The following is a 17,685-nucleotide window of genomic DNA, read 5'->3' on the forward strand; positions in this document are numbered from 1 at the left end:
TTCTCCTATGGCATTTATAACCTGCAGTATACCATATACATTACTTACTATCTTTATTGTTTAATGCCTATCTTCTCCCACCACAATTCAAATCTCCAAATCTCCATGGAGCAGAGATTTCTGTCTGTTTTGTTCACTGACGTATTCTCAAGTGTTTACAATAGCACCTGAGATAGTAGTAGTTCAAAAAGTATTTTGTTGCCTGATTGAAACAGTACATAATAAATAAATGATCTTACCCAATACTCAAAAAAATTACAGTGTATATGAATTATTGTCTTTTTTTTTTTTTCAGAAGAGACTGAGGCTCAGAAAGAGTGAAGATCAAAGTTTGCAAAGGTAGCAAGTATGGAGCCGGTATTCTAAACAGGTTTATTTACCTCCTAAGTCCTTGCTTTTATTTAAACTTGTTATCAGTTTTAAAAACTCAGAATAATTCTGTTTTACTCAATAGATTTCAGATATAGCTCTCCCTGTGGATTGGTTAAGGAGTAGCAGGTAAAGGTAAAGAGGGCTGACATTTAGTCCAGTGTCTTTTCTGAAATTCAATTTTAACGTCTTAATTAATTCCCCAAATGATCCTTAGAATTACAAGTTTATCCCTATTTGCAGATGAGGGAGGGATTTGAAGTTCAAAGAACTTAAAAAGTTAGGTGACTTATATAATGCCACTATTAATGGCATATGGTTTTGAATTCAGGTGTTTGATTCTAGCACTCCATAATGGGTGACTGAAATGACCTTTTAGATCATTTCAGCCTCAAGAATCTGTAAAATCTAATTGTGGGACAAGATATCTGAATGCGAGGAGTAAAAATGTAATAATGCCTTCCTCTTGAGACTTCTTCTAATGAGCCAGAGGGAAAATGTGAGCCCTTGTTTGAAAGTGGGCATATGTTTAATCTAAACAAAAGAACAAAAGTTATGTTGGAGTGCGTTACCTGAGGACCAAAATTTAACATTGCAGGCAAGACAGACTTGGAGTAACTAATTTTCATTAAAACTGTACTGCGAGTAAGTTTTCTGCAGGGAAGAAGAAACTATGAATTTTGGAGATTTTATTCCTTTCCACTATTTCTAAAAAGCGCATTAAAGGAGGTGGGAAAGAAAAGATCAAATCTCATTCAGAACTCAAGTAGTAAAGTGGATGGCTGTGAATTTACTGCACATTAGCACTGTCTGTCTTTCTCCCTCTCCCTCCCTCTCTCTCTCTCTCTCTGTCTCGGATTCTCAGCTGTAGGTGACATTGTGGTGACCACACTGCAAATCTTCACCTGCTCTGTCATCTCTGAATTTAGGTTGCACTTTTTGGTATCAGCCCCAGTGATCTTCTTTCTTTCTCTTTCTTGCTTTTGCACCTCTTTGCTCACTCACTTCCTGACAAAATAAAACTAATTTTCATTCTGAAACTGTATTTAACCCTCTTCACTATTGCCAGTAATTCAAAACCAATAATTCCCCAGACTGTTTATATTCAAGGAACTTTATTAAATTTCCAGGTTATTATAATGATTTCTTCAAGAAAGCTAAAAGAAACTTTCTCACCATGTTTTTGCACATGGAACTGGCCCTTCAGAACATCTTCCGCCATCTTTGCCAACTCTTAATCTCTCCATAGATCTATGGCAATCACTACTCTCAGTGTATTTCCTGGCAGTGAACTTGATAACCAAAAACTTCCTTCATTGTGAAGACCCAGAGAACCTTAAAAAATAGTCACTGCTGAATGAATAGATTTGTTTTGGACAGAATGGTTTAAAGGTTATATTTAAAAATCTCTCTCTTTAAATTATTGCCATAACAATTAAAGTATTTGTGACTGAGTAAAATTTTAGTTATATAAGAATATTTTCATAGTGTACATTTAAACAAACCACCTGTTGTGGACATTTAGGTGTGCTGTACACTGTAGGTATCTATTAGCAGGCTGCCTGAACCAGTGAGACTATTTCTTCACATTTTATGTTAATACTGGTTCTAGGTTAACTAGACATGTTTTGTGTTTTTAAGAATTTAACTGTATACACAGGACTGAACAACCAAAATTCCAAAGTATACAAAAATTCTAAAATTAATAGTAAATTCCATTTTGAAATATGGATAGAATTTCAATATTCAGAGTACAGAATCATTTAAAACAAAATAAGAAAATAATTAATTAGTATAACTATTAGTTGTATAATGCTCAGCAATTTTTAAATGGTTTTACCTAATTATTTTACTTGGTTTTTTTTTACAATAACCTTGGGAAGTATATTTGACAGATTTTCCTAGTTTCCTCATTTTACAAGTGCAGTAATTAAGGCTAAATGACATAAATGACAAGCCTAAGGTTGCATGGCAAAGGTGTACACAAATATATATGTTCTTAACTCAAAATTCAATGCTCTTACTGCTACATAAAATGAGAATTTTAATGAACCAAAATAAAACTGGACATTAAATATATAATAATAATTTAAAATAAATAATAATTATAATAATAAATTTTATTACTCCAAAGCCAGAAAATCCAACCATGAACATTTGTCTTTTGAAAAGACTGACTTCAAAATGGACTTGAACAATCCTATTCCTATCGATTAAGCATGAAAATATACAAAACAGTAAGAATGGCCATAGCTGCTGCCGCTGTCTTCGCCTTCTCCTTCTCCTCCTCCTCCTCCTCCTCCTCCTTCTCCTTTCTTCTTCTTCTTCTTCTTCTTCTGCTTCTTCTTCTTCTTCTTCTTCTTCTGCTTCTTCTTCTTCTTCTTCTTCTTCTGCTTCTTCTTCTTCTTCTTCTTCTTCCTCTTCCTCTTCCTCCTCCTCCTCCTCCTCTTCTTCTTCTTAAATAAATTGAGGAAAACATGCAATCCTGTTTCTTTGACCTTTGGAGGAAAAAGAAAAAAATTTGCATTTTTCCTATGGTTAGCAAAGCTGCTGAAAATGGATGAGTTGCCAATTTTGATAAGATCCATGACTGGTATCATAATTTGCAGTGATTCATCTGTGATTCCCCACCCCCCCACATCCCATTTCCAGAATAAGGTCTGAAACAAAACCAAAGCCTTAGGAAAAAGATAATAACTGGCATTTTTATCTCTTTTGTGTGTGTGTGTGTGTGTGTGTGTGTGTATGTGTGATGTGGAATTTACAATAGATTTAGAATGTATTCATTTCTGGCACAGTAAGCAATCTTGAAGATCATCTGGTCCACCTCCACGCTGCCCTTCCTCCACATTCTAGGATTAAAGAAATGAGCCCTCAAGGAGAGTCCTTCAACAAGTTCATGGTAAATCTAGGACCAAAATCCAATTTCTGTTATGCTACATTAATTGTTTTTGTGGTGCACTGTTCCTTCTTCCTAGTTTATTTTAAAAAAGAAAAGGAATAGAAGAAGCTGTTTCAACTGCATGATGGGTCTTTCTCATTGTTTACTAAATGTTAATCATCCTTCTGACTGGTAGGTAATTTGACATTACAGTTTATAGATAAACGTGTGGTTCCCAGATACTATAAATTATTCCATATCATGATGCTTTATTCTCTTTTTCTTGTGCCTGCATTTCTTAGTAAAACTAAAATGAACATTCTTACATGAACCTAGAATCCTCAACCATTTAACTCTATAGCACCTAAACTTCTAAACTATATTTTAAAGGATTCCTTCTTTATCAAATTAACAATTAAAAATAAATTCTGAATCTTTGAGAATTTTAAAAAAGAAATTTCGAAGATAGGAATGAAAAAAAAAAATAGTGTTCTTTTTCTTGCTACTTTTTGGAAACAATTTAGCCAGAGATTTAAAGGAATCTTTTTGACCACTGGTAATTATTGCTATAGCAAAAGTTCTCAAATAAACCTTTGTCTTGAGATTTCAAATTACGTGGTTCAATTGCATTTTTGAGCAGAATATTATCTATTTTCATCATGTTTGGGAATTTTGTTTTAGATAGAGGCAAATATCAATCAATATTGAGGAATCTTGTAGACACTAGATTTGTGTGTGTGTGCATGCCAATTATCTGCTCTGTGCCTACCATCTCTGCTTTTTATAATAAGGAAAGGTAAAAGAAAATGAGAATGTGAACAGTGAAAAGATAATTTTTTCTTCTTTTTTTCTTCTCATTTAGATTGTGATTTTTAAGAATAAAAGGCCTTTGTAATCATCTATCTTGTCTTTCTAAATATTTTATTCAGCACCAAGGGCCCTCAAGATGTTCAAGGGCCAACAGTGACAGTAATACTACTAATTACTTCTATGTAACTTTGCAACAAAACAAATCCTCAACTCCAAATTTCTATTAGTTAAAGTTTTAGCTCCACATTTTGGAACTATTGATATTCATTGACTCACTCAACTTTATGGACTCACTCAAATTTTAAAAATCTTCTCTTCTGGCTCATGTGGAGAAGATTAGGAAACTTCTCTTATCTGTGCTTATTCATAACTACCATATGTGGTGCTAAATTTATAAGAAATTGAACTGGGTAAGGGCAGTTAATATTAACTTTTTGCCTAAAATGTGGTGAAATGCAAAAGCAGAGAAAATAGATATTAGTGGGATGCTTTTTTGGGGGGGCAAAGAACATTAAGAGAAAGTTGCAATCCTGAAATATAGGTTCATAATGAAATTCAGGAGGCTTGTGGAGATTTGTTCACAATCATGATCTGCAGCCAGCCATGGTTTCAGCACTTCTAGAAATATATCTTTCTAATATGATAACATGAAAAGTACATTATTTGTACTACAAAGCCCAGGGAGCATGTGGGAAGCAGACCTTGTATAATGAATAACGACAGTGAGCACATATGCTGGACCTCCTGGCCCACCCAGAATTAGCTAAGCCCTCAATCTCTGAGTGACAGAAAAAGCAGTGTTTGAGTCAAGGTCTGGGAAAGAAAGAAACAGCACACTCAAAAGGGTAATTGAGAAGCATTTTATACAGGAGCTCTTTACTACAGACCAGCAGGGTTAAAGGAAACCAATGAGGGGAAGACTACCCAAGGGCTAGCAATGCCGGGGAGCCATTGCCACCCTTAGACCTTATAAGGAACAAGTAGAAGAAATGGTTAGTAGAACCCAAAGGGAGCATCTGTAGCTGTGAAAGAGGTCTACTTGAGAGGAACTGTGGCTTTTCAAAGAGGATGCAACAAAATTGTGGTGACTCAACAAGGATGGAGCCAAAGGACTCCAACCTCCTCTTCTGTCCTCTTATGTTCCTATTGGTCAAACTCAACTGGAAGCCAGAGGACAAGGGAAATAGTTGATGCAATTGGTACAGGTCAAACTCCTAGGACACAGAATAGGATCTGCAGATCTAAGGGGAGAGACAGTATGTCCAGACCAGTTCAAGGCTGCTCTGCAGGGAGTAGTGAATTCCAATGCAGGTGAAGTGCTTTAATGACTGAGATCCTTCAAAGATCCAAGCAATGGCAAGGCAGTGGGCTTGCATTTCTTATAAGTAATTGAGAGGACTGGGTCAATTAATTTTTAAAGGCTTCAGTGACTCCTTTCCAGGTAAGATTTACCTGGGCTAAGAATAGTGTTAAGTGGGCAGGCTTGTGATATAGAAAGGTGGTCTCCAAACTTTAGAATTACATATTCTCTGTATTTCTTTGCTATAGATCTTATAATGACAAAAACAAACAACAAAATAAAGTTTATTTATGCCAAGAACATTTCCGTATTCACCAATATTCTGCTTTATATTGATCATGTACAATAACAAATTTTAAGTAAAAAAGTGCACAACACTGTTGAAAGTCAATTTTACTAGTGTGCCTTAAAAACAAAAAACTAATAAATTAATAGTTAAAAATCGTTATAATGTAACTCAGTAGTTTTTATTGCTCTGATACTAAAACTCAAAGATGTTTATTAAACATACTAGTTATATTATTGGTAATGGATTTTTATTGCTAGACTAAAACCTAACAAACAAAAATAACTATATGATACATGGACTGTAGTCATTTAAGTGGACATCACATGAAAAAAGTGATGAAATGGCTTCTAAGAATACTCTCATTCAAATATTAAAATACTTCTGATAGATTCACCAAATATTTATAGTCACAATTACTTTTTTATTCATAACAAATGCAATTTAAATTATTAAGTTTCTAAGGAAATATTTATTCCCTGATGCCCAAGTGAATTTGTTGCTGCTGAAACATAGAAGTCACATATCCTTAAGTTAATAAGAAATTTATGTCTTTTTTATCAACAAAAATATATACCAGAGGATCCGGTTCAGAACAGTCACTAATACATGGATCATTAAAGCAGTGCTGTGAATACCTCGAATAATTTTATATTTAGTATCACTAGAATGTTATACCTCTTATCTTTCAGGTTATATTGTAGAATTTCCTAAAGAGTCATTTTAGATTCTATAAGATGTTAAAGTTTGTCATTTGCAAAGAATAACCACGTTTTCTGTCTCCAGCACTGTTTAAGAGAAAAGTAGAATGAGCATTAGTTTAGGATACTGCAGTTTCCATTTTTACATGGAGCTATCATAGATCAAATAACTGAGCCTGATCAAAGATGGCCAGTGGAATAATGATTATGGCTGTGCTGGAGGAAGACAGGATGTAAGTGACACTAGTAGACAGAGCAAATGGTAGAGGAATAGAAACTTAAAGGTTTGTCTAGGTAGAGGAAGAGCCATTTCAAAGGTATGTATGAATTGGCAAGAAAGGCAGTCATTAGGGAAGACACCAAGTGTCCCTGTTTTCCAGTGGTCTGCTGAGCAGATTTTAGGTTATCATTGCAAATGAGTAAGAACAGACACACAAAACCAAAACTGTGTTATACTAATGCTATTTCCCTAAAATAATGTCATATTCCTGTCCCACAGGCTGGGGAGAGAAAGTAGAAGTTGCCCTTTACCTAATTCTAATTTTCTTCTTCCATTTGTTTAATGAGTTCCTACTCATTCTTAGCCTTCTCCATAAACTTTTTTTTCCTATTTTCCCTGATTCTCAAAGAGGCTACTACCCGTAATAATACAACCTCTTAACATCTCACTCTGTTTGGCACCCACCGTGCATAATTATTTATTTCCTCTTTTATTATCATTTTACTCAGTATCTGGAAAGAGCAGAGATAAATATTGTGATGATTAATTTTATGTGTCAGCTTGGCTAGGTCATGGTACCCAGATATTTTGTCAAACTTGTCTGGATGTTTCTCTGAAGGTATTTTTAGGTAGGATTAACATTTAAATAAGTAGACTTAAATAAAGAAAACTGCTTAATGTGCATGGGCCTCGTCCAATCAGTTGAAAGCCTTAAGAAAACAGATAGACCTCTCCCAAAGAACAAGAAATTTGGTCAACAAACTGCCTTTAAACTTGAACAACATTAATTTTTCCCTGGGTCTCTAGTCTGCCAGCCTGCAGTCAGTCACCCTTCCATCCATCCTTCCTTCCTTCCTTCCTTCCTTCCTTCCTTCCTTCCTTCCTTCCTTCCTTCCTTCCTTCCTTCCTTCCCTCCCTCCTTACCTCCTTTTTTCTTTGTCTTTCTTTCTTTCTTTTTCTTTCTTTCTTTCTTTCTTTCTTTCTTTCTTTCTTTCTTTCTTTCTTTCTTTCTTTCTTTCTTATCTATCTATCTATCTATCTATCTATCTATCTATCTATCTATCTATCTATTATCTATCTATCATCTATCTATCTATCTATCTATCTATCTATCTATCTATCTATCTATCTATCTATCATCTATCATCTATCTACTCTTTTGGTTCTGTTTCTCTAGAGAACCCTGAAGAATACGACCATATATGTTCATTCTTCCAGGCTTAACTGTCATAGTTTACTTTCCTTTAGCATGATAAAGATGTCAATTCACCTACACTTTATTATGTTTTCATGTAGTCATACATAAAAGTTGTCATATTTAATTTTTGTGCTTTTTCTTTAACCTAAAAGTATGTCTTGAATATCACTCCATCTCAGCATGGAGTGATGTTTCTTTCTTTTTTTGTGACTGCCTAGTATGCCCTATATGACTTCTATATTGTGTCAAAGATGCCCATCTTATTTTAGTGAGTGCTTTATCAAGATTGACTTGAATTTTGTCCAATGCCTTTTGCATGTATGAAAATGATTACATAATTTTTTCACTTAATTCTATTAATATGATATATTATCTTATAGATTTAATAATATTTAACAATTCTTGTATTACTGGATGATTTTGACTTTGGTCATAATGTATTATTTAAAAAATCCTTTATTAGGAAATAACTTCAAACTTACTTTGTACTAGTTTAAGAAAAATGTGAAAGAACCATAAAAGTGTTAAAAAAAACCCTTAATTCAGCTTCTCTGATTATTAAGAATTGGTATGTCTATTATATTATGCTCTCTGTCATTCTCTCTTTCTATGCACACACACACACACACACACACACACACACACACACACACACACTTGGATTTAGTTACAACTTTATTCACCTGATATCATTTTAGGGTGTTACATCATTTTTCCTTACCTTTAAATACTTTGTTTTGTATTTTCAAGAACATTCTCTTACATAACCTTATTGCTGTTTTCAAATTCAAGAAAAATACCATAATACAATACTATTGTCAAATTTTTCTTCAAACATTGGTACAATTCACTAGTGAAGCAATCTGGGTGTGTGATCTTCTTTGTGAGAAACATATTTGTAATTACTAATTTCATCTCTTTACTTGTTATTGATATGTTCAGATTTTCTATTTCTTCTTGAATCACTTTCGGTAGTTTCTATCTTTTGAGGAATTTGTCCATTTCATCTAGATTATCTAATTTGTTGCATAATGTTTCATAATATTCCCTTATTAACCTTGAAATAATGATGCCATCTCTCTTTCCCAATATTGGTAAATTGTTTCCTTTACTTTTGCTCCGGTTCTTGGACAGTTTAGTTAAAGATTTGTTAATTTTGTTGATCTTTTCAAAGAACCAGGTTTTTTTTTTTTAATTGATTTCTCTACTGTTTTTTGAGTCTCTATTTCATTAATTTTCATTCTAATCTTTAATATTTTCTTTTTTCTGCTTGCTTTAGGTTTAGCTTGCTTTACTTTTTTCTAGTGTCTTAAACTGGAAATTATTTTAATGATTTGAATCTTTCTTCTTTTTTAATATAATGTTTTCAGTTGTCAATTTCTCTCTATGCACTGCATAGCTGCATTCCATAGTTTCGGTATATTATATCTTAATTTTCATTTATTTTAAAATATCTTCTAATTTCGCTTGTGATTTCTTTCCTGACTCATTCTTTTAGGTGTTTGTGTTTAATTAATATATATTTGTAAATTTCTCAAATTTATTTCTGTTATTCAGTTCATTTCTGATATTCATTACATCATGGCTGGTGGCATACTTGATGATTTCAATCATTTTGAATTTACTGAGGCTTCTTTTATGACCTAGAATGGTCTAACCTGGGGAATGTGCCATGCGCACTTGAAAGAAAATATAATTTCTGCTGTTTTGGGGTGGAGTATTCTATGGTGACTGTTAATATTCGGTTTATAGTTGTTCAAATCTTCTATTTTCTTGTTGGTTTTCTGCCTAGTTGATCTATCTGTCTTTGAAAATGGGCATTGAAGTCTCCAGCTATTATTGTTGAATTGTCTATTTCTCCTTTTAATTCAGTCAGTTTTTGCTTTGTGCATTTTGGGGTTCTGTTTATAATTATTATCTGAATTGACTTTTTCATTATTATATAATGTCTTTATTTATAACAATTTTTATATTAAAGTCTGTTCTGTCTGATTATTAGTATGGCCACTTACGGTTATTTTTTTTTTTAATGGTATCTGTTTGCATGACATTCTTTGTCAGTTGATATTCATAAGTTTGATTGATTCACAAATTTTCTTTTGTTAATATATGAGGATTTGGCATGAATGTTATACTCACTTTGTCAAAAAAAATAGTTTTCTTTTTTCATGTTTGGAAAAATATACCAATTATAAATAAATTTTGAAACAATCATGAAAATTAGATTATGGACTTGAACATTTGATGACTCCAGAAAACTATGGTTAATTTTATTGTATTGTACATAAGAAAATGTTTTAATTTTTGATGATGCATATTGTACTATATAGAAACAAATGATACAATGTCTGGGCTTATCTTAAAATACTTCAGCAAAGAAAAAATATCTCATGTCTTGATAATTATTAATTTCAGGTGATGGCTACATAGAGGTTTATTGTAATTTTTTTATTTTTTATATATTTATTTATTTTTAGTTAAATAAAATAAGTTCCCAGATTTCCTTTATTTGAATTTTCAAGTATTGAGCCCAGGATCTGTGTTTTTTAAAGCCTCTCAAGAAATTAAGAGTATTGTTTAAACCCATAAGAACAAAGAGAGGGGAGGGAGACATTATCAGTCAAGAGATTTTAATAAAAATTCTGGAGATGAGAAGCATATGGAGGTGTGAGAATTAATAAGGTAGTATAGGGGAAGGCATAGGTTCGAGTTTTTGCAAAAAGTAATACAGAAAAAAGGAAAGATGATATGCACTAGGGGCTCAACTACATCAATATAGTGACAGAGAAGAGTAAGTTGTGGGACTAAAAAAGGAGAAAATTGGATGAAATTCTGTATTTGGAAGAATTGACCTTCCTACCTCTGACTAGAGCAAACAGAACCCAGGCAGCCAGATAGGATATTGTAGCTTTTATCTTTTTAGAAATTCAATGATCTCAGAGAAAAGACATTGGAATTTGAGTGACTACTCTGTCTAGCATTGTATCATTCACTACTAAAAATGCAAAAGTTACTTCAAGAGGAACTTATTTTTAGGAGAGCTCATACTGACTTTCCTGAAACAGTAAAGAATGATAACTGTAGGTATGTCCAGGTTACAAAGAACTGTCCGATTTGCTCTCACTGTGCTATCTATCCGCACAAATGTCATCTTCTCAGGAAGGGTTACCTAGAACCCCACATGTAGTTCCCCCACCTCATTAGTTTTACTGGAATATAACTGACACAGATGTGTAAATTTAAGGTGTATAATGTGATGACTTGATGCATGTATATATCACAACATGTTTACCACAATAAGGTTAGTGACCATATCTGTTACCTCACATAGCTACTATTTCGTTGTTGTTGTTGTTGTTGTTGTTGTTATGGTGAGAACATTAAAGCTGGATTCTCATAGCAACTTTCATATAAAATACAGTGTTTTAACTATAGTCACCATTCTGTAAATTAGGTTTTCAGAACTTATTCAGTTTATAACTGAAAGTGTGTACCCTTTAACCAGCATCTCTTCATTTCCTCCATCCCCCCAGGCCCTGGCAACCATGATCCCACTCTCTGTTTTTATGAGTTTGATGTGTTTTGAAATCCACATATACATGGGCTCCCTAGTGCTTTGCCCAACATCCCATTATCTCATGATCAAGTCTCCGAAGCAGGGTTGCTACAGTTCTAATCCTGTCTTCGCTAGTCATTAGACTGCATTTCCCAGACCTCCTTGCATTTAAGTGTTACCAGTGAAATGTGAGTAGAAGTAGTGTGTGCTACTTTGAGACCCCATGCACCTGGTTGGGATGCAGTCAATCACCAACATGAATTTGGTAGCCTCAAAATAAAAGGCACTTGAGTCAATGGTTAGTGCTTAGAAGAATGTTGTCTGCTCTTTGGTAATACCTAGCTTAGACTTTCTTTAGATGAGTGAGAAATAAACTTGTGTTGCATAAGCCACTGAGATTTAGGAGTTTATTCTCTCAGAGAAGCCAACTTCACTCTAGCTCACACACCATTCTTTTCTGCTTTCTTATCTATCTTAGCAAATAAAAACACTAGTCCAGTTGCACCAAAAAAATGTGCAGGGAAAAGCCATGACTTCACCTTTATTCTTTGTTCCCTTGTAGATAAGCAACTGGCTATTCTACACACCACAGGGAAAGCACTGGAATGTTTCAAAAGACCACAGAATGCTCATTTCCAGTAAGCAATGGATAATAACAACAATAACAGTAATACCATTAATGGCAATAATAATAAACATTAATCTCTCTTTAGCAAACCCTGAATGGAGTTTAGTGGCCCAGGGGCCATTATAACTCGGGTGTGACTAGGCCCCCCTGTGGGCCTTTTCTAAGGCAAAGAGAAGGACACAAACCTCTGAGCTTGGCACACAATAGAACATAACCTCCTTCTTTCTGTTGCTTTTCACAAGAAGCCCATGGAGATCTGTCAGGGCAAAGCTTTCTACAGAGCCTCCTAGAATGAGAATGCCTGGTGCTGAATGCTTTTACTGAGGAGCACTAGGCAGGCATAATAAAGTCAGTAATTTCTCCTGCCTGCAGCCTTGAATTAGGCCACATGGTAGAGCTTTTTAGGCTGATGAAAAAAATACCACAGAACTTTAGAAAAATGGTTATGCCTTATTAAATTATTTGAAATCTCGAGAGTTGCATCTCCTTTACGGTTCCAAATTGGCATACCTGTTAACTTAGAATGTCCAAATTTTTCTAAAATATTATTGTATTTAAGACATAGCACCATCCCCAAACTGCACATGAATCACAGAGCAGTGGGGAAAGATAAAGAGACTCACTATTTCCCAGCTTAAAAACCTTTACCACAATTAGTAGTTAGTAGCTTTCAGAAACATTTGCTGGATAAGTAACCATGGTCAAATCACATAATTTTGCCCCCATCTCCTTTGCTCTTTTCTTTTATTCCAGGGTTTTGAGTGCCAGTCTAAGAGCTATAATTTCATCTTTAGGCATATTTCTTCAGGCATTCTTAATGAGTCATTTGATTTGTCCAGTCCTGCCTTCCTGAATTCAGCCTTTTAGGGATTTGGGGTTGGGAAAATGTGGGAAACAGGGAGCGTAGAATACTACCGTGCTGCTGAGAAAATACGATCTAAGGATTTAAAGAGATTGTGAATTATCTTTCTCCCTTTAGGCAGGACTATATCTAAAAGTGTTCTAGACAGATAATTTTCCATTCTCAAATATTTATTGCATGCCTATTGTGTGCTGTCTATATTCTAGTCATGAGAGATAAATAAATTTATATTATTTTCTAAAAGCTTTAAAAAATGTGGGCATATTAGTAATTATGAACTTTTATGAACTCAATCTAAAAGTAACTAAATATTTTATTTTTATTATTTAGCAACTTTGGACATGAAAACAGGAAAGAAGGATATGTAGTCTATAAAAAAACTGAAGTTTTGCCTATCTTCTTTACTTAGTTCTAGGAAGTTTAAATACATGCTCAATAAATATTTTCCCTGTAAGTAAAAGAGTTATGGGGAAGAAAGACATTTAGATAATTCTCTGATAATTGAAATAAAATAGTTATGCTGAAATAAATGAAATATTTCCAGAAAACTTAAATGTTTCTATACCGGGTGTGTGAATTTTTGTTATTATCACTCAACTTTGTGTGTGTGGAGTCACCAATGGGTTATATTGCTAAAGTTTCTAAGTGGAACTGGGAACTCATTGTGTTAGAAAAATAATGCTATAAATGGTAGATAGGTCCCCAATCTATTCCACAAAGTCATGTAATACAGATTTTCAATGAATTTAATAGATATTGTTTTTGCAAAATCGATGTTTTAATAGTAAAATTATGTAAGAAACTGTTCTTTTGCTCGACTGTTACTTGTGAAAATTAGGTTTAGTTAGGAAGTGCATGAAGATATATGTGCAGATAGCTTTGCAGAAATTTGGAGATGGATTTTTTGATTCTGTCACTGGTTTGAATAAGTTAGAGCATTCATTTGTTTCTTGTTTCTTTTTATGAGGGATGGGTGGGCAAGCGGTTTAATATTTCAAATATATTTAATTTTCTTTTTCTTAATCCTGATATATTGGTAGACACCCCCTTTCATTTGTCAGATAATGGGAAAAAATACAGGAGAAAGGAAAACATAAGAGGAAAGCCATCTGAAAGGGACTGGAATTATTAAGAGATCAAAAACGCAAGTAAGAGGCTGTGTGGTGGGAGTGGGTGGTGAATGGTGAAAATAAGGAGTTGCCAGGGGCCTAGCCTTTGTACACTAGTTCTTAAGAGGGCAAAAACTGGTGGTAAAGAAGAGAACTTACTGGAAGTGACTACCAGGAACAGTCTAGGCAAGATCCTTAGCAGAGTGTGGTCAGTGGCCCGAACACAAGAGGGAAATTGTATTAACTGGGACAAGATAACCTGTATGAGAAATAAATGGTGTCATACTTTCCCAATAAGCTTATTGGGAAAGGGGGAGGATATTTTTGTGTTTTTCTTTGAGGGTTGACAGATATTATCCTGAATGCCAGCTTCCCTTAATATAGGGGACATTTAAGAAGCCTTTTGTACATGAAGCTAGTGGCTGAAAACTCTCTTGCCTCAAAGCTGGAGGTTTGAAATGTTAGCAAAACAAAGGGGAGGCCTAACTTCAGAAAGAATTAAATTTCCGGAAACTGGGAGGTTGGGGATTAGGGTAGGTCTTTGCTATGTTCCCAAGGAATTGTGCTAAGGTACTGGGACCTCTGATGAGGGCGTTATGTGGATGCTGGGCCTGGACACTAAGTATTGGTGGCACTAGGGACTGTGATACAGGTTCTGGAGGTATGTTTGGCAAAGGGGGGTGGCTGCTACAAAGATTCAGCTTTCTTGCTTTCCAGAGGTCTGTGTAGATTCAGATAATGAGCATCTTAATGGTGACCCTAATGCCCTCAAAGCTAGAGTTTCCCTCCGGTGTCCCTAGGTTGATATAGCAGATTTCTCGTAAGATTTCAAGTGAGAGGAAAACCACTCTCCAAAATGACTGAGATGTGATTTCTTCGAACCCCTGATGTGTGGGGGTTGAGCTACACTTAATGTAAATTAGAAAAACAAAAAAATATATCCTGCCGTTGGCATGTCATCACATGCTTGTTTTTGTAATTTTGCTGTGTATGTGGAAGTCCATAAATACATAGTATTGTTTTGAATGTTTTAAGTTTTATGTAAATGATATACAGTTAAGAAGAATAAAATAAGGGAGTAGAGCTGTATGTGTACTGTGTTATTTACTTTTTAAAAGATCTGAAACAAATATAGTAAAATGTTAACATTTGTTAAATCTGGGTGGTAGATATACAGATGTCTTTTATTCCTGTACTTTTCTGTATGTTTGAAACATTTGGTTATTTTTAAAAATAAAGGAAAAAAATCTCACAAAGACAAAAGGCAATATGATGTTTCTGGACTCCAGGTGCCATGAAATATTTAATACCAACTCTGCTTGAAATGTTTGCAAATTAGTTTGTTGCAAATCTTGAGATACTTTAACATCTTGATTGAAACCTTGTCTATTTGATGGCATACTGACATTGCAAACTGAACATGTCCCAAACAGAACTCTTAAATTTTCACTACCACATCCGGTTTCCACTTCTACATTTTAGTAAAAGTTACAACTGTCCATTTGATTACTGCATCCAGAAACCTAGCGGTTATCCAAGATTCTTCCTTTTTCCTAACTTTCCATACTCAAGTCATTAATTCTGTCTCCAAATATATACATGAGATCCTGACTTTTATCTCTACCTTATTTTATCACTACCTTATTTTGGGCCAACCTGCCTCCCCTGGAATACCTCAACAGCCTGACCTGGCTCTTCCCATACTAACACCTTCTCCAGATATCAGCAAAAGTGATTTTCTTAAAAAATTGAAATTATATTATTCCCCTGCCTAAAAGCTTACAATGACTTCTCCAGATACAAACCTTTAACCACAGCCTACAAACCTCTGAATGATCTGACTCCTGTCCTTATCTCCAAAACCATGTTCTGACCTCTTCCCGAGCCCCCATTTATGCTCCAGCTATTATTAGTTACAAGAACACACCAAGCTCCTTCCCACCCTAGGGATCTTTGCATTTGTTCTTTCCTCTACCTGTTACCAGTCTTTGCGTAGCCAGATCCTTCCGCTTTAGATCTCAGCTTACATCTCTTATTGACCACTGTACTTAAAGTAGATCTCCGTCTTGTATCCTTTAACTCTAATTTTTGTTTCTTTCATAGAACTTGCTGAAACTTTCAATTATTTTACAAGATTGATTGATTGATTGATTGATTGATTGATTGACACTGTCATTAGTTTTTGACTCTCCAGGATCTAAATTCCCTTTACATACTTTGGGACTCTCCCATCTAATGAATCTATTGCCAGTGTAGAAGTTAAAAATGGCTGATACTTTCTCAGAGTCCCTTGCATCTTGGTCACCTGCCATTCAGATCACTTGCCCCAGATTCCGACTTAGAAGCTAGCGAAGTCATGAAGCAGGGGCTGCTCAGAATTGTTATTAGTGAGAGAGTCCACGCTTGGGTTTGTCTGTCAAACAGTGCAATCTGGGATATTATCAGTGAACCTGTGGCATGTTTTGGAGCATAGTTCCTTACCGTATAGCCTCCAAAGCTGTTTCCCTAGTACTCTTTGTGATTCTGAGTTACCCAAGCAAATTCCTTTTTAACAAATACCATTTTTGCTTAAATTAACTTAGTTGGCTTCTGTTTGCTTGTCAAGATTGGGACTAGGATGAAGGAAACCCTGTACTTGCACATCCCTGAGAGTGAAGCCTTCTTAAATTGTGTACCCTGGGTGCCTTACATGCCCTGCACTAATCCAAGCCTTGTGCTTACAATGGTAAGAAAAAGTTAAATTCAACTTTTATTGAGACCTGGGGTTTCTGCAAATAGGTGGTGAAGGTCCCATCTCACAAAGCTAGATGGTAAAATATTTCTGTGCTACTAGTGAAAAGTAAGAAGCTTTTTCTTTCAGAATTAAACCATCACTCTCCTTCAGTCTGTATAATAGGAGGGAACTAGAATTTGGAGAAGCTGATTAAGAAAATCTCTTTTCAAAGGACTGTCAATGTGCTATGTTTCTCCTTCCCCCTATCAACAGGGGAGGGGAGAGAAAAGCTTCCCTATTACCTCAATGTGAGTGGAGATTCAAGAAAATGCCTGGCAGTCCTGTACATCTCCTGTAAAGACTGGAGGACATCAGGGCCAGCATTTGGAGTCCAGGGTAAAGATGACAGGCTGTGATTGGCTTGTTTTCCTTGGATGGGAGAGTAGACTAAACAGCAGAGGCAATGGTCAGAACTTCCTGAGTTGAGCAGGGCAGTTTGTAAGTGAGTATCCTGTCAGGAGGCTTAGGCCTTATACATGTGAGCTGGCCTGTGTGCTCTGCCTAGGAGAACAATGTAGAGGAGCTCAGTGTTCCAAACAGAAATCAGAGGCTGGTAAAGGGGGATATGCATGACCAGCTGATGGGGATTTGGCTCTGTCAAGGGAAATGCAGATCATAGACAATGGAAAGACTCTAAAAACCCACAAAGATCCTTGGGAGAAAAAGAATTAACAGTTGGCATCTACCACATCCAGAAAGTATTTTTATGAGATTCCAACTATTGTTGTTGGGTAAATTTTTTTTTGTCTTCAACCACTCAATAATATTTCCTCTATCACCACTGAGCCTTTCCTGAGAGGCTCGAAATATAAGAATTCACAACTTTCATGCTACCATGATGGTCAACCAGCATCTCTCAGCTGAATTTCTGTAGTTCTCTCCTGATTGGTCATCCATGCTAATCAGAGTAGCTAAATGATCTTTATAAATCCCATACAAGATCGTGTCATTCCCCTGCTCATAACCCTTCAGTGGCCCACAGTGGCCTACAA

This window comes from Pteropus alecto, unplaced genomic scaffold (genome assembly GCF_000325575.1).
Source record: "Pteropus alecto unplaced genomic scaffold, ASM32557v1 scaffold92, whole genome shotgun sequence".
In the NCBI taxonomy this organism is placed as follows: Eukaryota; Metazoa; Chordata; class Mammalia; order Chiroptera; family Pteropodidae; genus Pteropus; species Pteropus alecto.